Here is a 21,490-nt window from a genome sequence, read left to right as displayed (position 1 = left end):
ATAAACATTTAACATGTAATGTATGATATAAAAGAAGGCACCAGCCCCCTGGGTGTGGGAGTGTGCCCTTGCCTGACTGCTGAACGGACCGCAGCATCTCAGGGAGAAATCTTTTAGATAACACGCAATAAACTACCTTGAGACCGGACGACTGAAGACTACTGAGTCTTTCTTTGGAGACACGGGTTGGAGGAGAGATTTTTGCACCTTTCCGGGCCACCCCAATCAGGGAGTGAGCCTGGAAAAAAATGGACTAAAATATAGAGGTGGCTTTTTTCAGTAAATTAGGTGAATAGTAAAAAGTAGGAATATTTTCAGTTTAAGATTCATATAGATGTTGACATAATTGTGATTTTTTATATAATCTGATCTTCAGTGGGAAAAGGTGCTGTGAAGACAAGAAAACCCCAGTCACAGGCGACAGCTCACTTTGCTAGTTGCTATTCAGGTCGATAAGGACAGTTCTGTTTTCATTGGGTTGTTTATGACCTATGGAGACAGAAAAAAAGGTTGAAATACAAAGAACAAAACCATACTCTTAATGCAAATGATATCTCTATTCTTTCAATTTTTTATTCCTGACCACTCTCTGAGCCTTACTATAAAGCTTGACAGAAGTATATCTGTGCCCTGATAAACTGATACACGGAGAAAAAAGTGCTTTCGTTCCTAAATCTTGTCCCAGAAGTGCAGAAAATTATGCAAAAAATTTTTTCAGAAAGTTGTTTAAGGATGTCTTTGCATGGTCTGAAAGAAGATACAGAAACTGTTGTGAAAGAGGCAGACAATTGACTGGCATAATTTGCTGCATGGAGAGAACAGGGAGACAGGGTAAGTGACAAGAATAACAGCACCAACTGACAGAAATGTGCCTCTGTCATGAGCAATTCAAAGCCTACTCAAGGATATTATCCTGCTGCACATCAATACAGAGCCTGAGTTGAGCTGGAGATGCTGGGCAATTTCACTGAGACTTTATCTGGTTTTCTCCATTTTCAGGTAATATTCCTGACAGGGGTTTTGATTTGTTCTTGTTTTAAATTACAGCCATCATTAAAAACTAGTTTGTAGTTGATTTGCTTTGCAGTTCATGCAGGTTGTTTGAAAGCCTTTGGAGTGAAAGAAAGCAGCATGGGATGGAGAGGAGAGCTGGGATGGAGAGGAGAGCTGAGGCAGGTGGAGCTGTTCATGGCACTCTTCCTGGAAGGCTGCAAGGAAGAAAGTGGTTTTGCATCTTTCCCTCAAGGAGTCATATTCCAAATTTGTGCCATTTTCTCTTCCAGGTTAAGACACAGGGGTGTCAACGCTGTCAGATCAGAGGTGAATCTGGCTGCTCATCCTGTATTTGACAGTGATCAATAGCAGTGATAGAAGAGGGTAAGATTCCTACAGCCATACAGCCTCCTGGGATTCAAAAACCTAAATTACAAAAGTATTGCCTAGGAAGACAGAAAGAGAGAGTTGAGGCTTTTCAGCCTGCAGAAGAGAAGGCTCTGGGGAGACCTTAGAGCAGCCTTTCAGTACCAAAAGGAGCCTACAAGAAATCTGGAGAGGGACCTTTCATAGGGGCACAAAGTGACAGCACAAGGGGGAATGGCTTTAAAGTGAAAGAGAGTAGGTTTAGATCAGACTTCAGGAAAAAAATCTTTACTGTGAAAGAGGTAAGAGACTGGCACAGTTTGCCTGGAGAACTTATGGATGTCCCATCCCTGGAAGTGTTCAAGAACAGCTTGGATGGGGCTTTAAGCAGCCTGATCTACTGGAAGGTGTCCCTGCCTGTGGCAAGAGGGTTGGAACTGGATGATCTTTAAGGTTCCCTCCAACCCAATCCATTCTGTGACTCCGTGATAAGTTTCTTTAATAGTCTTTGGTCAATTTATTTTCTCTTATCTTGTCTACTTCCTTTTGGAAGCCTTCCATGTTAGTAGGATCCAGGAGGTCTTGTGTTTTATTTCCCAAAAAGACTCCATTCACAGCCATTTTGTACCTTTGTTTTGAACTCTGTTATCTTACTTTCTTGGAGCTGTACATAAATCTGGTGATTCACAGGTCTGCAGTTGCCCTTATGAATCTGATAGAAGGATCACTGAAACAATGAGAATCTAAATTCATTTAAGTCATTGCCATGACATCATCTATGAAGAAAGATGGCAGGTGTTTCCTGCAGAGCTGGGATAGTGAACTGTGATCAGAATCAAAGACAGTAATCTTGTTTGGACATGATGGACCAAGTCATCATTATGCTCAGAAACATGGTTAGGGGAAAAGAGAAAGTTTCTTAGACTTTAGAATTAAATAAATCATGATCTGTGGAGACACCAACAGATAAAGTCTGAAGAATTTACACAAGTCCTTTTTTAGTCCAAAATATAAGATTATAAAGATAAACATAGGTCCAGAAGCATGAAACAATTTATTTGAGTTGAGCATGTGCAATGGAAAGCTTTCTCTGTTCTTTTAAATCTATTAGGTCTACTAATCTTAACTCACTTACATGGATCATTAGAGATTCAATGCTGTCAGTGATCTGAATAAATCATTTGGCAATACTGATGGAGACTAGCCAGAGGACATTACAACAGCAGCCTCTTGCTTTGTCTTTCTGAGCTATGAATGCATCCTTTCCAACAAACTTTTAGAGAGTCTCATTTGTCAGAAGCAGTAACCTTCCTACGAATTTATTGGTTTATATATAATGGGCCATTCCTTGAGCATGATTCTCTTTCTAAATGCATCCTTTTCTTTATGACAAAAACGTGGGGGAAATCAAAGCTTCTTTTAGGTGGAATTATGGCTTGATTCCTTCCCTCGTCCTTCCCCAATCAAACTGAACTCATACAAAGGAAAGTGTGACAGAAAGCTGTTAATTTTGTTGACAGCATTGCTTAACTGCAGAGATTAATCTTAATATATGACTGTTTTTTAAAATCTACTATTCATCACTGAATTATGTCCTGGTGAACTACTCTGGAATAACAGCATGTTGAAATTTCAGAACATCTTAACAATCTATAAGAGATAGTGCAATATGTCAAAAGAGGCTATTTTTTTCCCCAAAATTCCTTTAAAATAGAGTAATAGTGATATGGCATGGCATTTATAGGGAAATCTGAGAGCATACCACAGAAAACTAGGAAAAAGTGGCAGAAGGGCAAGAGTGTTGAGCAGTTTTCAGCCATGGCACACACATGATTGTCATTAAGAATATTTATTTGCAAACTGTTTTGTTTTCTTACTAGCTCATTAGATTAGTTCCTCATTGTGGATAGATTTATCTGAGATTAAGAATTATAACAAGCAATGTTATGAACTAATAAGCACATCTAATTTGAATGTTGTTAGAGCATTAAATGGAATTAGTGACAGCACCATTTCATTTCATTTTTGTAAGGTTATTATCACCTACATATTCCTTCCATGAAATGGGACCGTAACTACTTCAGTGGCTATAATGGGAGCACAGAAAATATTTATTTGTTTCTGTTTTTAGGACAGCTATCACTATTAGATCATGTTCATCATTAGGAAGGAAAAGTGCTCTATTAGAGGGAGGCTTTTCCTTTGGTGATACAGGAAATATTAGGTTGGGGATTGGAAGGGACCTTAAAGATCATGTGGTTCCAAGCTCCTGTTATGAGGGATGATCTTTTTTGTCTTAATGTGAAAGAACATGAAGCATGCACCTGGATCTACATGTTGCAGCAAATAATTCCCAGAAGACATTCCTGATGTCTTCTTGTGCCAGGAGAGGCAGGAGGAACAAGTCTTCCATCTTGCAAAACTTCCATGCAGGGTGTGATTCAGATGTGCTCCCCCACCTCCCTCTAATCAGGGCGACCGAAAGGTGCAGCATTTATCAGATGGCTTCCCTTCTTCAGGTCTTCATTCACAAATTCATTTCTGTGCAACGATGCCCAGGACAGCGCTAATGAGTTTGCTGAAGTGCTGGAAGCAGGATAGCCATGGTTTTGTGGCGCTCTGCCCAGGTTAATCAGCCCTGTTTCTCAGCAGTGTTAATTAGGCAAAGCAGAGATCTCTGTGGTGGTGAGTATATTTGTTCTGATGCTCACTTATTTCAGGCAGCTCCACGTTGCATTGCACTGTGCTGGTAGACCTACACTCAGCATCAAGGACATTAAGAGGCAACCCTGTCCAATAGTTCTGTAGGCTTCCAGCTCTCTCTCTTCCAGTAAATGTGGTACAAGTTTTTAATCATAAATTATCTAAGAGATACTCCTTAGAGACAGACCTAATGCTGGACTGAAATGCTGCCCCCCTGCTATGAGTAGAAATACTGTCATTGACTCAAATAAGATGAAATCTTGATTCCAAGTAGGCAAACTTGTCTGAAATGCTGCAAATTAAACAGCTATCTAAAATGTGAGTATTGGACATTAGCATGTCAGGTGTTAATGGCTTTTGTCAGTAGCCACCAGAGGCAGAGCAGCTTTGCTGGCAAAGGTAGGGAGCTTGTTTTACCATTGCTGTGTAACCAATGCCCCACTGTGGCTTGCAGCTATGGAAACCAGTTCCCAGAGCAAGCAGGTGCCCAGTGCCAGGGACAGCTAAACTATGGTTGTCACTTTGCACCCCTGGGACAACCTGGCCAGACTTGCTAGCATGGGTATGGGAAGCTAGGGATGGCCTGAGCAGCCCTTAGGGATGCCAGAGATCTGATTTGCACATTAAAAAATCAAGAGTGAAAAAATAAAACCTTCTCAGTCTCCACTGAGGGGTGGCTAGGGGGCAACTCTCCCTTCCAGCTGAACAAGGTTTGTTAGCTTTTTTAGGTTGGGTCCCAACTTGGCTTCTGTACTAGCCCATCTCTTTTCTTTTCTGTCATGGCCAACACTATAATTATTCTTTAAAGACAATCTCCTCTGTACAACCTGTGCATAGTGAACACCCTATGACATCCCATGTGGCACCTCCTGGGACATGCTTCAGACCCCTGGCTTGGGAGCTGCAGGGGAAGACTCATGGCTTGTCTCCACAATGGGGTGCAGCAGCTGGCCTTTGCCTGGCTCAGTATCTCCACTGCTTGCCCTGGTAAAAGTTTCTTCTCTGTTTCTTCACAGACAATCCAGAGGCCATGGGAATGTGGAAATGAACTAAGATATGGAGTGTGAACCTGTTTCTTCTTACAAAAGAAATGGGTTATGCCCGACATGGTCAAGCCATTGCAGCGCTTGCTCCCTGCTTGCTCCTGTGGCAGAGCTTTCTGTTGCTGGTATTGTCTGCAGAATTAACATGGTGAACAGGACAGATGAATCCGTGAGAGGACCTACATTACAGAATCATAGAATATCCAGGGTTGGAAGGCACCCACAAAGATCATCAAAGTCCAACTTCTGGCCCTCCACAGGAGAGTCCCAAGAACCTGGGAGTGTCCAAAGTCCACTCTGACAAGCACGTGGGAGAAGGCATGTTCTCACCTGAGAGTGTATCAGGACAATACTTTGGTTGAAGGGAAGTTAAACTTTGCAATGTCCTACTTGTGAAAGTTCATAGCAATACAATTGTCATCCTAGCAAAATCAGCCAAACAGACCTTCACTGAACATGGGCTACTTTCAGGCTGAAATCTCTCTATTCTTCCTATTTTCTTTTCTTTTTAAGGACATTTTGTGGGCCTGCTTAAATCAGAATATACTAATTGGATTGTTTATGCTGCATTTGATCAAGTAATTGAAATAAATTGGAGGGTTAATGATGACTCACTGTTTTGGTGAACCCCCATAGTATAAACAGCAATAACAGGGAATTAGGCTGTTTCACAAAAACATTTTCTGAAGTTATGGTCTTTGATCAGTTCTCCTAAGTAAATTGACACTGCGCTGATGGTCATAAAACCAATGTGAGGTGACAGAAATTGCGTTGCTGTTTTCATGGAACAAGAGCATATCCTCTGTGTGCCATACACTTTTTTTCCTCTACTGTGACCTTTTTAAAATCTGTTGTCAGGGATAAAAAATCATATTCCCACACAATATTTCCCTCAAAATGGGACTGTAACGTAGTCCCTTCCCATAGCTGTGGCTCATCTTTTGACCTCCAGCCTCCCCCATAATTTAATTCACTCCTTCTCTTGCTTGAGGCCCCAGAAACACCTGCTGTAGCTCTGAGGAGTCCTGGGGGAATCTCTGCTCACATATCTGAGTGCCGCCCACTCCCTAAGCACCTCTGTCTTGGGAAGATTGTGGCTTCCTTGCCTGCAGGGGTAGCCACAGAACAGCAAAAGAAAAGGCCACCTCTCCCTGCTTCCAAAGCTGTCATCCCCTAGCACTTGTCTCTGCTCAGCCGTGCTGCAGCGTGTGACTAATAGCAGTGGGCTGCTGCTCGGCGCTGCGCATCAGGGCAGAGCCCTCCCCTGCCATGCCTGGGAGCAGCACTGAGCTAAAGGTGATCTAAACATTTCCTGTGATATTATCAACCTATCCTGCAAACCACAGTGAATGCAGCAATGCAGGGCAATGCACTAAATACACACGGCCACTGTCGGCTTTAAGGATAACCGGATTGGTAGAGGTAGGGAAAAGATATCAAAACAAACCTTTGGCTCTCAGTGGATGAGATGTATACTGTTGGAAGTAAAAGTACTGATAATCAGGAAACTATTCTGCTCCATCAATATGCTTGACAAGCTGAAAAATAGCTACAAAATTTCATGAATATTTCTGTGTAAATTGCATTTTAAACTAATGTTAGTGCTTCCACTTGTAGATTACGAATTAGCAACTATTCTTCTGCTAATGTAAATTTAACTTCTTCTTGTTGTTCTTTGCTTTTGTACCAGCTCTACTCCAGTAGAAACTGAAGTGCAAACTTCTCAAAGCGTCCAGATGGCAACAATAATTATTATCTTTAGCTACCATGATTATGTTGCCCAATCTGTGATATTGTAAATCAGTTTTCAGATGGTCACAGGAGTTGTAGCAAGTTTGTGAAAAACATTGCTCATTATGTGTTTGTTCAGAAGGATTGAACCAGAGCAGTGCAACTCTTTCAACATAAGTAAATCTGTATGGAAGTTTAGATCTAAAAAAGACTCTGAGTGTGGAGAGACCAGTGTGGTGGGCTGCACACAGTGAGGAATCCATCAGTCATGTGGCACAGAGTCTAGGTTTCTCTGAAATCCACACTCCCAAAGTGGGTTCAATAAAGGGCTGTGCTATTTTCTCTTGCTGGAACCAAACTAAAGTGTAAAATGAGAGAAGTCTCTTTGGGCCAAGGCAAAAGCATGACATTCAGTTGTAGCACCACTGATATTCAGCACCACTGAAATGAGGGTTCAGCCCTAGTGCAATTCGTGAGATTTGCATGTTTTTATTACAAGCTTGCCTAGATTTTGCCCTCCAGAGTTTATTTTTCCCCTTAACCTAATTCTATCTAATCTGTCATCTTTTCTTAGTAACATTCTGAGGCCACATTTTTTTTCTTGCTGAAAATATTATCTCTAAGTGTTCTATATTTGCAGGGTAATGGTGACATTGAAATGAAAGGAATGACACACTGATTTTTAGCAAGGCTTTTATAAATTGTCTTCTTAGATTTATGATGTGTCATTTGATTTATAGCACTCCCGTTTTTGTGGATGCTATTATCTGTTAACATTTCTACAATAGCCCCTTTTTTTGACTTCTCAAAGGCTAAAGTAATGCATTTTTGCTCTCGTATTTTTAAATTTGGATAACTTTATAGTCACAATTTCTGCCTCTTAATAAGAACAGAGCTTGTTTTCCCAGATACAATTTTATCTTGAGCCCCTGATTTGTTCATTTTACAGCTACTATGGGAAAAAAAATTGCTGTTTAAATTTTGAAGGTTCCAAAACTTACTCTGACAAATAAGTCTGTCTTTTTGTGCTCTCAAAATTGCTCCTGAGTTTGATGTATTTTAGATATTTTAAGGTCTCCAGAATTTTTTCCTGAAGATTATCAGTAGTCAAAGGTGTTAAGTTTCTATTTTCTCAAGGCATGAAGACTGAAATTGTTTTCTTCTATAATGAACTCACTGTAGTATCTTGATTGGAGGGAGTTCAAGGAATTTTCCCTCACAATCCTTCTGGCTGTACATTTATGGCAATTAAGAGTCTATTTATGGTGCAGAGCATCTTTTCCCACACTGAACTATAGGAATGCTGCCCAACTGAGTGCCTCTTCCTGCCTGTGTGCATTACTGAGGTCTGGTCTTGCCACCATCAAGGGTATATTAATAGATGATATTATCTTTCCCGCTAAAGAGAAGAAAAATGATGGCTCAGATAACTGTTACAAACTCACAGGAGGCCCTTCAGCTTCCACAAAGCTCCAGTTTGCCTTTTGCCCATCACTGGCCAATACTTGTCAATGGAAATCTTGTCTTCTTAACTGGCACATGGTGTTACCTACCCAGGCCCATGCTGCTCTGTGGGAAAGATGCTCCCTTCCTTTGTGGTACCCAGGAAAATTATGAATAAAGTTTCAGAGAAAGTCACAGGACTATTTTCAAAGACTGGTAAGAGAAGGAATGTAATGCTTAGTTGTATGCCAGTTAATGGGCAATTGCTTTCAACAGTAGTGAAATATGGATGTACAAGCATGGCAAGAATATATTAGAGCAGTATTACAAAAGAGATTACTATGTATAGAAGCAGATATACAGAACTATTTGAAATCTATGAAAATATTCATATTTCTGTATTGGATTAACTCCAAGGTCAGGTCTGTTTCAGGTGACAAACTGCCAGATGTCAGCCTCGTGGCAAAATCCTCAGGTCAGCTATTGCCGTTATTGTCCAGGAACAAGCACCATGGTGGGCTTGCTTGGTCCTTTGTGGACGAACCACTCCATGGCTGTCTTTAATCCCTGCATTCACAGCTCCATGGTATTTAGGCTGGTCCAACACCAGGAGTGTGATGGAACCAACAACTTTAGAAATAATCCTAAGCATGTACCGTTGCTATTTTGTCTATCATAGCCACAGTTCTTTACTGTCTGTTGGACTTCTTGTTGTTTCTCTTTTTTTGAGCACACTGCCATATATAACATGTGGGCAATGTGCAAGGTAGTGAACTACAAGGTGGCCATCTCATGAGACTTTTTTTCTTTTTTTTTTTCCTCTTAGTTTGAGGTCAATTAATCCCATATAATCTAAGACTGAAGATATTGTGGTTTGTAGGGTTCCACCACCACCACAACCCCTCCCCCTTTACTATAAGAGCTTCATAGTAATTAGTGACATTTTCTACAACCTTGAAAAGTGTCATGACAGGTTTTTACCCCCTAGTTCATTAGGTAGCCACTCTTAGGTTTTCTACGATACAGCCTGGGGTTGTGTGCATCTATGAAAGGCAAGGAAGTGAGTGAAGTTGATGATAAGCAAGGCCAGTGATGTGGCTCATGTTCTCCCTGCTCCTGCACGAACACAGGTGATTTCTGCTGTGATTTGGGAGCCTGTATGTCTTGGGCAGATTTCACATGGAGATCAAAACAAAGATGAACAAGATGTTTCAGACAGCACTGCTGAGGGAAAAGAAGAATAAATGCTGCCCAAGCTAAGAAAAGAAAAGGAGAAAAATCTATTTCATATTATCTTGAGACTGTTGTCTAAAACAGCTTACATTTAAGGCCCTTCTTGTAAAGATATATAGAAACATCTGTTTTTGCAAAGCCTCTGAATATAGACAAAGCAAAACCTGCTACCTGTATAACAAATGGACACCATGTACAAAATATCAAGGCTTTTTCAGACTATATCAGGCACATTAGCAGTTATTTTTCTGGCAAGAATGATGAAGAAAGATGCAGCATAGAATTTGCCACTGAAGACGATAGTTTGTCTAACTTTATGACTTGAATCTTTTACTGGAATCCTCTGATTTAGAAACATAGTGACTTCTCTTGAGACTTTGGCTGCTGCTCTTATCCTTCTCAGCTGTCTTCTTATCTCTACTGCCAGGCTAGGTAGAATCAGGGAAGGTGATTTTAGAAAGCCATGATGTTGGCTGTGGCCTTTGCATGTCTTTTTCATGAGTATTAGAGCTGTCCATATGCTGAGTAGAGAGGGGAGGTGGAAATCTCTAAGCCTTCTCAGCTATCCTAAAAGATAAGATCACTGAAATATTCAATGATAAATGCTGTCTGTGTACTGTTTTGAAGATGTTGTGGCTAGTCAGTTTGCTTCCACTTTTCTCTAATTTTCTTTAAATCTTAATTCTATATTTCTAGTTATTTTCTGAGGCAGAGAAACACAAGAATTCCAAGGTGAAAATAAAACCTGGAAGGAGAAAACACCTGTTTCTGAAGGCCCAGGGATATCTTTTGCTTCTGCCAGGGTGCTAAGGATGCACTAAGTGCAAAATTTGCCAGCTGGCAAACCCAGAATTTTCTTGAAGGAAAGAAAAACATCCTCTGAAAAATAAGACCCTTTAGACAATTCTTTTCCTCTCCACTTCATATAGAGAAAAGCAACTGAGGTGCAGTAATGGCAAGGTCTGACACAGATGAGAGCAAGCTGGTGCACAGTGATTGGAGGGAAGACACAAGGGCCAGGATTGTCTTTTAATTTGTCCATTGCCTGAGGATGAAAGAAAACTGCTGTCAGTCACAAAGTGCAAAGGAAGATATTCTAGTGTGCTTGGGACTGCAAAAGGGATTCTTTTATCCCTTCAGTGATCTATGAGTAATTTCTGAAATAAAACCTTCAAGTCACCTGTAAAGCCAGTTTCAGACAAAACAGTAACAAACGTTTCTTCTAGGACTTCTGGAGGTAAAAAAAAATAAAAGGAAAAAAGAAAAAAAAAAAAAAAAAAAAACCAACATTCCTGCCCTTTATTTTTTCTGGTATTATCTGCTGTGCAAATGTCATTAAGTGACATTTTTCTCCTACAGGCCATCCAGTATATAGAAGGATTATTATTCCTTCATTCTCTTTTCCACTGAAAAACAGATAGTGGCTGACAGTTAATGAGGGAGACTCCAATCTGACAGCACTATGAAAGCTACTGACAGAAAAGATCTTGATAGTGGCATAAGAAATTCCTTCTATCTCAGACTACCATTAAGGTGCTTGTCTGCAGCTGGGAAGTCAGGATATTCTCCTCTAATCGAAGCTTGTTAGATCTGTATTCTCTTGTACGTCTGTAACCTCTTTAAGTGGAAAACCCAAAACAGCTGTGGGGAAATAAGAAAATAAAGGCATTCAAAATATAAGGACCTACTAAGATGAAATTGCTAAAAAGGAGTTTGTTGCCATCGTTCTGTGCTCAACAATTAAGCTGTATTTTGCTTTCAGTTGCAGCGTTATGCCCGAGTTACTCCATGTGCATGTACATGGATATAGAAATGGAGATTTCACCGTGGGAGGTTCTGTGTATCATGTGAGACTTTCCAAATTGAGGAATGTGATGTCTAAATTTACATGACAGACAGCCTCCTCCTGATTTTGGGTAGTACAAGCTGTTCTGGATTACTTGCTCTAGACCATGTGGCATGAACAAAAAGTATCGCCTCAGCCTCAGCCCTGTCCCTTCAACCCCAGGGGACCACTCTGTGCGACAAGTATTGACATTTCCCTGAGGTGCCCCCTAAGTATTTCAGAGCAGAAGTTTTTTCTCAATATGCACTCAGGATTTTTACTCTGGTATGCTCAGCCCTATGGTTTTAAGCTATTTAAACTCTGGACACTGCTGGTGTTAGAAATTTCTGACTGATGAAGGCAGAAGATGAATGTCAACCATTTGGACACAGCTTCTTTTTGAGAACATGCAATGATCAACTTTTGAGATCTTTGACTGTGCTTGAAGAAGGGGTTAATGCAGACCTATATTGGAGGCTGTGAGAAAGGCAGTGGTGGGAAGTGCAGCAAACAAAATGTGACCAGAGAAGTTAAAACAACATTTTGTTTTCAGAGAGTCTGAAGCACTGAAGGTTTTTTGTATCAAGTTTGTTACTTGTTCAGTCTTTATTGAACTTTTCCAAAGAGTTGTCTCTTATATGTGTATTTCAGTAAAAAAGAGAAATGTTGCTTTGATGTAGGTTTTCTTTCTTTGAGCAAAGAACAGGCCATCCAGGTGCTCAACCCCTCCTAACAGGAAAAATTGAATAAGGCAGTCATCCTACCCAGCCTGTCCTTTGCATTTTGTAGAGTTAAACTTCATGCATTCCTGCCAAAGCTCTGATAATTTTTGAGACTGGCACATATAAATGCATACTGTACTCTCTGTGTTTTTTCCCACTGCTATGCTGTCTGCTCACAAAAGGTTGTAATTCTATGTGCTTTTCTCCAGCTAGCCCTACTTTATTTTTTTTCACCTACACATTCAATTTTAGTGTGCCATCTGCTTTCAACCTGCTTAATGTTATACTTCAGCTTTTAATGACAGAAGATATCAAGTGCCATGGTTCTTACTTTATTGCTAAAGATGGTTTGCAGACCTTTTTTAAATGATTCCAAATCATCTAAAGCCTCTGTTTGGATGATTTTCAAAGGCAGCCTAGGGTTGTCAAGCTTCTACTGCAGAGCTTGCGAGCACTTTTCATAGGTTAATCTTTTTAAAGGCCTCCATCTGAGGTTCCTTAGTTTCCTAAAGGCTCTTCTTTTGCCTACTTCAAAGCTTTATGTGAAAATTACCTACATCATTGTCTTAATTTGTCCTGACAGGTGCAAACTCTTGTTTGACCTAAAATCCAGGGGAAAAAACTCCAAAAAATCCCTACCTTAAAAATGCATAAAATAATTTTTATCATTTTTGTGCTCCAAAGTGAGTCTTCCTTTAATACCTGATGTTTTAAAATCTTGAGCCCTGATTATTTCTGGAAAGAGACTGAATCAAAATAATGTGGACCTTCAGCTCAGTAACCTGATCTTAATTTTGAAGTGGAATAGCTTCAATAAGTACCTGAGTCGGTTTGAGCTACTTTTTGGTTCCCTAGCTGTGGAAATTGCAGCTTTTCTCTGGAGGCTGGCTTTCTGAGGAGCAGCAAATAACCTCTGTGTGTGTCCTGGGTTTGTTATCCACAATGAACACTTCCTCTAATTCCCTGATATGTACAAGGGATGGTGTTGCTCTGGAGGCAGACTGCTGGCCAGGACAGAAAGCACTGAACTTTTCTTTTGTCCAACTTAGGGATGTGTGTGCAGAAGAGCCCTGCTTTGGTGGTGCCTATTGTGTCCCAAGTGCCAGCCTAAGCAAGAGGGACATATAGCCTGGCAAGCAGCAATAAAAAAGATTTTGTCTCTGGGGCTTTCATACAAAATGAAGGCTGGTTTTCTTGGATGGATTTGTGAATAGATGTTGTATTTCCTTAGATTTTGAACTGTGGTTTCTACTTGCACATAGGTCTATTAAGGATTTAGGAAATCCGTATTACCACCAATCTGCATCTTTAAACACTTTAAGTATCTTTACAGTGTTGTTCTTCACTTATCCATGGGGAGACAGCTCCTCAGCAGAAGCTAAAATTCTTTCTAGAAATATCTCTGCTGTACAGAAAAGATATTTTTCTCTATGAAACTTGTAGATTGATTTTGCTAATATTCCCAAGCAATTTCACAACAAGGATTAAATTCTCAGTTATACTTTGTACATTTACCCAGGTATCTAATAGAAATTTTTTCCCTCTTTTTTTTTTTTTTTTTTTTTTTGGTTAATATAAAAGTCTAATTGGAATGGATGAAATGACATTATTAAATACCAGAATGAAGATCACCAGGGAAATAATCTAGCTGCTGCACTCTAATGTTAACTCAGTGCTTCTGAATAATCAGTAATCAGCAGCTTGAATTAGACTGAGATAGATCGAGCTAAGTGCTTGACTATTCAAAGTGAGTGCAAGAGATCTGGGGAAAAGTTCAGTGCAGTCAGGGGAAAAGAAATGTACTGCATTAAACATGCAGGACTAAAGAAATCATGCTTCTATTTTATTTTAAGTAAACACATTATCTTTTGATATATCTTGGTCTTTCTTCATGTGAATAATGAATCATGCAGCACTTCAAGCCCTGATTAATATTCTTAATTGCTCTCCCTTTTTCGTTCTTGCAGCTGGCAGATGGAATGCTGCAGATCAGTAGTGTTTGCACTGCCTGTGAACAAATGGTGTTACAGCCTGCATGTTTATCCACTTTGATCCATACACAACTGGAGCAAGGTGCAATCATCAGGACTGGCTTTTTTTTTTTTTTGCTTTTTTTTTTACTTCTTTTTCCCTACCCCTGTTGGGAACAGATGATAAAACACAGACAGTCAGCCAATTTCTGTAATGCCAAACAGTTTTCAGCAAGGAAGTCTGGAAATCATAGGAGACCTACATCCAGAATGGATGTCCACATCTGTCCTCTCTGGAAAAGTATATGCTACAGAAATGCCTGTCTTCCACCAAGCTGGGCTGAAAATTCCTTAGTCAATTGCTTCTGTGCTTTTCTGTGCCACTAATTAAGATGGATATACAAAGAATCCAAAAGAAAGAGCATCATATTAGCAAGAAGCTCAGTGATGATTTCTAATTAGCTGAAAAGTGAATGAAGGTTCAATTCTGTTTGCTGGGGGCAAAGAATAAATTCTAGAAATGAAGGAATCCTAATAACTTTAGAAATTTTAAGGTATTCAGATCTTTGTGTTTCTTGTGAGTTAGTGGTGATCAAATTACCTTCCAGGTGAAATAATTACTTTTCTCACTGAATGCAAACTCTATTTTGATAGGCAAAGTAAAACCTTCCTGCTCTGTCATGACAGTTAGCAAAAACCAGTGGATGAAGAGTGACCGTTCTATAATATGCACATTGGTTTCTTGATGCTAAAATTAGATGAAATTTTACGTGGTCAGCATTGCTATCATAATCTATGCATTTGCAATGAAAATATTTTAACCTAAGACATTATGCTATGCATAATTCCCTTGTTTTTGGACACGGGAGGGTTTGTGTGTTTTTCAGTCAGATTTTAAGAGGACATGTGTTTTCTCATGTATCATGTAGGACTTATAAATGCACCATCTCACAAAGGCACCAGAGACTGATTAACATATGAGAAGGTGATTGCCTAAAATTAGGGACTCTATTTTGAATATTCTTCTTCTTGGAAGAATGTAGGTAATGAATCAAATGTCCTCCTGTGATTGCTTGGATATGATTATTAAAAAAAAAAAAAGGAAAAAAAGTACAGTATCACAGGTTATGAAAACAACACACAGAACTGCAGCAAAGCCCCCAAACTCAGACATCATAATCCCTCATCAGATATTCCTCTGAAATGTTTTGGGACTTTGGCATTAAAAGGACTCAGTGATTATAACCATGATGTCAGCTTGCAGGAATTCAAAGAAATGTGTATTGGAGAACAACCAGAGAAAATAATAGATGTGAGGCTATGAGACATCCATTTAATTGTCAGAAATATTCTGAACATGTTTGCATTTAGGACACATCAGTGCCAACCTGGCTGCAGCCCCAGGTGACAATGCAAAGCAAAGCAAGCTCAGCTCAGTAATTTCTATAATTTCCAGCTGTAAGGTGATAGTCTAAACAGGTTCTCACATCATCATACTTACTTATGAGACTTTCCACTTCCTATAGTTTCATCTTCTTTGGATTGAAACCGTTTCTCAGTCATGTTATCATTCTCACTATTAATAGCTGTAGGCACACTGTAAGCTCCAAGTGTCTGGTTACAATTTCCTGCATGTGTCAATTGTTCTCTACATTGTTGATATTATCACTGAACTTACATTTTTGTTGCAGTATTTGTCACAATGCTAAATTCTCATTGTTGCTGCATAGGTGTTGTGAAATGCTTTATGCATTTTGTGCTGGATACCAGAGCATTGTGGGTTTACATGCTGTATGAGCACCTTTCTTATTTTGAGGAAGACTACCTCATACTTATATTTTTTTTGCTCCAGTGTCTAACATAATAATAATTAAATAAAATTTGTTGAGGTGTTTCATGTATCTAGTGGCGTAAAGATGTGTCTTTTTGATTTGATTTACCACTCTGCTGTACAAAAAGGCCAATTTTCCCTCTGGCAACATGTGACAGTTCTAACACAGTTTGCATTCCAGGCAGGTTCCAGGCTAAAACCAGAGGTGTATTAGAGAATTTGTCTGATACAAATTTGCCCAGGTCTTGCAGGATGCCAAATCAACAAGCCTAACATCTGCAAACCAGGTTTTTTTCTCTCCTTCCATGTAATCCATCACTATTTTTCTTCAGCATCTGAACTCGAGGTGAACTGTCTGTTCTAATAGGCTTCGTCTTCATTACAAGATAATAGAATGTGTAACTGTAAATCAGTAATGAGATGTTAGTGCTCTTGGAGACTGATTTATGAGGAGGAAGCTAAATTCTAGTTAAACAAATACACTTCTATTCGAATGTGACAGAAGATGAGTAGAGCATCTGATCATTCCTTATATCTTTAAGAAATGGGTTCCTAATGAAATCAGATACTTTAAAGATCTAGATCTCTAGCTCAAGAGTTATTTGACATTTCATTATCATATGAATTACATTTTTAGTTGGGCAAGTTTAGACATAAAACTTGGGTACTAAGTACTTTGTGAAAAATTGACTAGGGGAATTATAAAGATTCTAGTATCTCAGCATTTTCTTTGCTTTTATTGATCATTGCAATCTAGCTGATGTGTCAGCAGCCAAAAAGCATTCTAAATAAGTTTATATATTTAAAATGATACAACCTCACATCTAGATTTATATTAGATGCAATCAGGTGACACACAAGTGTGATCTACTTTGTGACTTTCAAAATTTGTTATGTCAAAATCAAAGGGAATTTGACTGAATAATATTCATATTTTAGTGCTAGTTGTGCTTATTTATTCAGGCATTTACTGTGATATGGTCCCTAACATTTATTCTGAATGAAAGCCTAGAGAGTTATAACTGCCCTAAAAAATGTAGTTTTCCAGCAGAAAATTGTTTGTGTTTAAGTGTAGTTAGTATATGCTTAGTTGTTACAAAATTGTTGCATCACCCTAGTTATCACATTTTGGTTTTGTACAGATTTGATTGAATTATATCCTGAATAATACGGGGGGAAATTACTGTTAAAAATAGGAGAATTTTTGTCAGGATTTTTTTTTGACGTTGCCTACTTTAAATTGGATTTATCTGAAACCTGGTGTCTCATGTAACAATTTGAGTGTGTGCTTGGTTAAAACAAAGCTATCTCATGTTACCTAAATTATATATGCTAAAAACCACAGCATTTTCTAATTGTTAAAAATGCATATGATAGGAATAGGAATATTATAGGAAAAAATAGGATATTATAGGAAAAAAAAAGAAAAAAGGACTGAAGATTTCAAAGTAATGTTTAACAAAGAGGTAGTTCTGTTTCAAAATAAATCCCAGCCATGTCTAAATTATTGCCCTATCTGCTGTTAAATGTTTCATTTTTTATCTGGCAGAACCCAGGTAAGGCAGGGGAATCAACAGCCATTTACATGAAAAATTCTTTCTTGGATAAGTCATTAAAGGAGATTGGTCCAGGGAGAGATGGGTCTCAGGGAAAGATGGGTTCAGTTTTGTATTCTGACACAAACTTCCCCTGAGGTAAGCTGGGAAAAACCATAAATCCCATATTCCAAACAAAAGCGTTTGTTTCCATTTTCAGTGGATCATAAAATCCCAGGGGCTGTTGTAGACCTAAAGAGAGGCTTGTGCTCTACTTTTCTGACTTTTCTAAATGGGGTTTAATGAACTTTTCTGTTTTACAGTGTATTCTGCAGTCACAGAACCACTGTTTCCTTTTGTCAGTCTGGAAACAAAGATCATTCCACAAGGCAGCCCAACAGTGTCTAGCAGAAATGTTCTGGAAACCTCTGATGGGATGAAGAAGGAAAAAAAGTGAACAATAGGATTGTATCAATGTGTAAGAAAACATGGGGGGAAAAACCCACAAAAGTGGTACTTTTAGGCTGTGAGTTAGGGAAGATGAAGGGAAAAGTGATAATGTAATAGTGAAATGACAATCAAAAGGAAGTAGATGCAGTCTGACCTGGGGCTCAGTCCCAGATGTGCATGGCTGGAAATGCAGGACCCATTGGGTCCTCCTGCTTCTATCTACTTCTTTCATCATCTGCTTGGGTGGAACTGCATTTTGGGGGGGAAATCACAGAATATTCAGAGGGGGAATATTGAAAGGGACTCAACTGAAACATAATCCTCAAGCAAGCCTCACATGAGAGGAGTTTGTGCCTTAAAAAGATTATTCATATTGTTGAGGCAGATGGCACATGTCTTCTTTTTTTCTTCAAAGGGTGCTTTTTTCCTTTAACATCCATAGGGTTAATCCAGACCTCTGTATGTCTGGTCTCTTTCATGGGAAAGCTTTGGCAACAAAGCTGATCTGAAACTTCATCACCAGGTTACTTTCTGCCTTTCGCCTTTACCTCTGAAAAACCCCATTCATTTTCTATGCTAGCCTCTATTTCTCTTCACTTTAGACTCCAGAATGTGCTCAGAACGCACTTGGCTTTCAACTCAGCTCTCTGTTGTCTTGCAATTTTAGCATGTATCAAATACAAAAATATAAAACTAGAAGCACGCCTTTTTCCCCTTGCTGTTGTTAATTATTTCTTTTTAGGTAAGGTTTTTCTTCAAGAAAAAATATCACTAATGCAGCAGATATGAAAATATAATATTTTTTTTTCTGCATGGATATATTTATAATATCCATTTCCAGCAATATTTCAGTAAGGAAAGCAAAAAAATTGTACTGCTGCCTAGTCAAACTCTCTGCCTGGCATGTAGTCTGTCTGCTGTGCTTGTGCACATTACAGCTGGAATGCACATCAAGTTAACCAGCTGCATCTCTTCAGAGAAGCAAGGTGGGCTTCAATCTGCAGTTAGAAGAAGTCCCCCTGCTCTGTCAAGACTTCTTTCTATTAACTCTAATAGCCCACCGCCTCTCACTGTGCTCCCTTGCTTCTCTTCTTTATTGCTATTTCCAGATTGACTGTCTGATCTTCAGCTGCGTGATCCTGACCACAATATCTAGTGGCTTTTTTAGGTGCTGTTTCTCCTGCCCGCTCCCTCTCACCCTGCTGATATATTGCATCTCCAGAACTAAGGGAGATTTATCAGGGCTGTACTCCACTTCTTCCAAATCAGACCTTCTTTGAGGGAAGAACAAGTGCTGTCTTCTGTTTGACACTGCTGGCCTTTGTCCAATTTTCAGTATCTATGGGAGGAATTTTGTATTTGAAAGGTGATGCTTGTGTATGCTGCCAGAATTAAAGACTATTTTTTATTCGAGGCAGAGCTCGAGCAGTCTTTGCCTCAGATATTCCTGCCCTGTCATTCCTGTCTAGATTCTCTAGAAGCTGCAAGATATGAACCCAGTTTGTTCCCTGATCTTTACCAGACCTTAAGCCATTCTAAAACAATGGAAAATTACCATTGTCTTATTTATAAGAGGTAATAAAAGTGTTAAAAATATACCATGTTGAAGGTCTATAAAACCCTCAGTGGACAATAAAGCCATCTGATGGAGCTGAAACATTTGATAGTCTCTTTTGGGTCAGTCTCTGCTGTGGAGGATTTGGATTTTCCATACAGAAGGGGGTACTGTTTGGGAGGAAAAGTACAGAGATTTTATTTTAACTAACCTAGGTTGAAAAGAGAAGGACAGGTAGGGTTTTCTGAGAAAGTTTTGTATCAGAGATGGTTCTTTGGGACTGGCCTTATGAACACGGCTGAGCCTCTAGACAGTTAGCAGTGGGGTTGGGGCTTCCCAGATGAATGAGAGATGGAGAGGGTAGAGGTAGAAGTGAAAGACCAGAATGATCTTAATCTTGGAAAATATCTCTTCTAAGGCTCACACCAAGAAGAAGCTTTAGTTGCTATTCTGAAAAAGTGCTGTGAGCAGAGCTTTGGAGGAAAGCAGGGTTTCACAAAGCCTGGAGTAACAGCGGGAGACATGAAACCAACACACAACACAGAGAAAGTGAGGACCATAAATACTGAGTGGAGGCAAGGGTTTAGGTTGAGATGAAATTGCTTTCCTTAATATTTGCAAGACTGCTTTACACAGAGCTCTGGATCAGTACACCATTTTGGAGTGCACTTTTCCCAGCTTTTACTCAGCCAGGTGAGCACTACTGGAGTAGTGAAGATTCTGTCCCTAGGGCAGGTCAGTGCTGTTCTGTTCCTGTTTCTGTCCAGAAGTGTTGTTTGTGCCAGAACATCACAGAGGTACCACGCTCTCCCCATTACACTGCTGTCTTCTCCCCATGCAATTTATTTTGTTCCTGTTCTGATGTACCATGGGTTTTGTAGAGAAAGCTCTACACAGGACGCTGCATTCACCCCAAACGGCTTTTGCACTTGTATGTGGGAGGATGGATTGTAGGAGAATATAGTGCTAAAGGCAATCTTACCCCTGAGGAGCTGTAGCTGGGCTAATTACCAAAGAGTAGGAACAGCCCTGCCCTTAATAGGGCACAGCTGTGTCCAATAAAGATGGTCCAGTAAGGATGGGTGTTATAAAAGAGTGGGTTAGCTGGTTGAGAGGGGAGTGGGAGTTAGTGGGTTGTGCTGCTGTGAGGAGCAAGGGTCAGGTAGTTGTGCTTGGGACAGTAAGGGTTAATATGTGTTACTAGGGACAGAAAGGGTCAGGTGGTGGTATGGAAGAAAGAAAATGAGTCAGTGTTGTGAAAAGCTGCCTGTGGGAGCTCACAGAGAGAAGATATGAAAGTTTTACAGTAGAATGATAATCTAACAGTGGCAGTCAGTTCCCATCCACTGTTGGTTGGTGCCAAGCACTGACACCAACAACTGGTGGCCCATATGGGGATGGATCCCTACACTTGTGTGGCTTGCTTGGCAGAGATGGGAGAGAGATGGAAGGTACAAACCTGCTCCTGTCAGAAAGAGCAAGTGTAGTGGGGCCAGGGGCTTTTATGAATGTAATTATGGCTGAAAAGTCCTGTCTGTGTATTCTGGGGTCCTTGTGACTTAAGTTTTGTGTTGGTGAAGCTTTGTTAGTTGCAAAACTTATCTCCTGATTCATGCTATCTTAAAGGAGGCAAGTACCTGAGGAATGCAGCTCAGACCTGGATTGTCAGCTGCATCTTCATGGTATCCCAGGTGGCTGAGGGCAGAGGCTTTATGTTAGTTTCATCTAAATGAAAAAAAAAATGAAGAAAAAACTTTGGGAAGATCAGACCTATGCCCAGCACCTTGCATAGCATGGCTCCTGCCTTCCCTCAGCATTGATGGTTTCCAAAGCACAACCACAAAAAAATTGAAGTTGCTTGATTTTACAAGGAGTTTGAGTGTGTACACATATTACAGTCCTGTAAATGACATCATCCTTCTCTGAAACAATCCATTGACGATTTGATTTCAGTAAGATGGCATTTTACTCATCCACAGAATGGGGGTGGGGATTATGAAATTTGCTTTTTCATGTGGCAAAATATGGCTAAAACTATCCCTTACAGACACACACTGTTGGGGTCAACCTTCACATCTGAAGTTTAGTCT

At 39.8% G+C, this 21,490-nt stretch overlaps 1 long non-coding RNA gene across 1 annotated transcript; it reads left to right on the top strand.

The window, feature by feature from the left end:
* Positions 1 to 248: 248 nt before the first annotated feature.
* Positions 249 to 11,177, top strand: LOC137469080 (uncharacterized). The gene is made up of 2 exons (XR_010996334.1): positions 249 to 8,793; positions 9,410 to 11,177. It is a non-coding gene; the product is annotated as an uncharacterized lncRNA (long non-coding RNA).
* Positions 11,178 to 21,490: the final 10,313 nt, after the last annotated feature.

Source organism: Anomalospiza imberbis, chromosome 2, assembly GCF_031753505.1.
Source record: "Anomalospiza imberbis isolate Cuckoo-Finch-1a 21T00152 chromosome 2, ASM3175350v1, whole genome shotgun sequence".
NCBI lineage: Eukaryota > Metazoa > Chordata > Aves > Passeriformes > Viduidae > Anomalospiza > Anomalospiza imberbis.
Note: the sequence above shows the minus strand (reverse complement) of the source record. Positions and strands in the feature narration are given on the sequence as shown.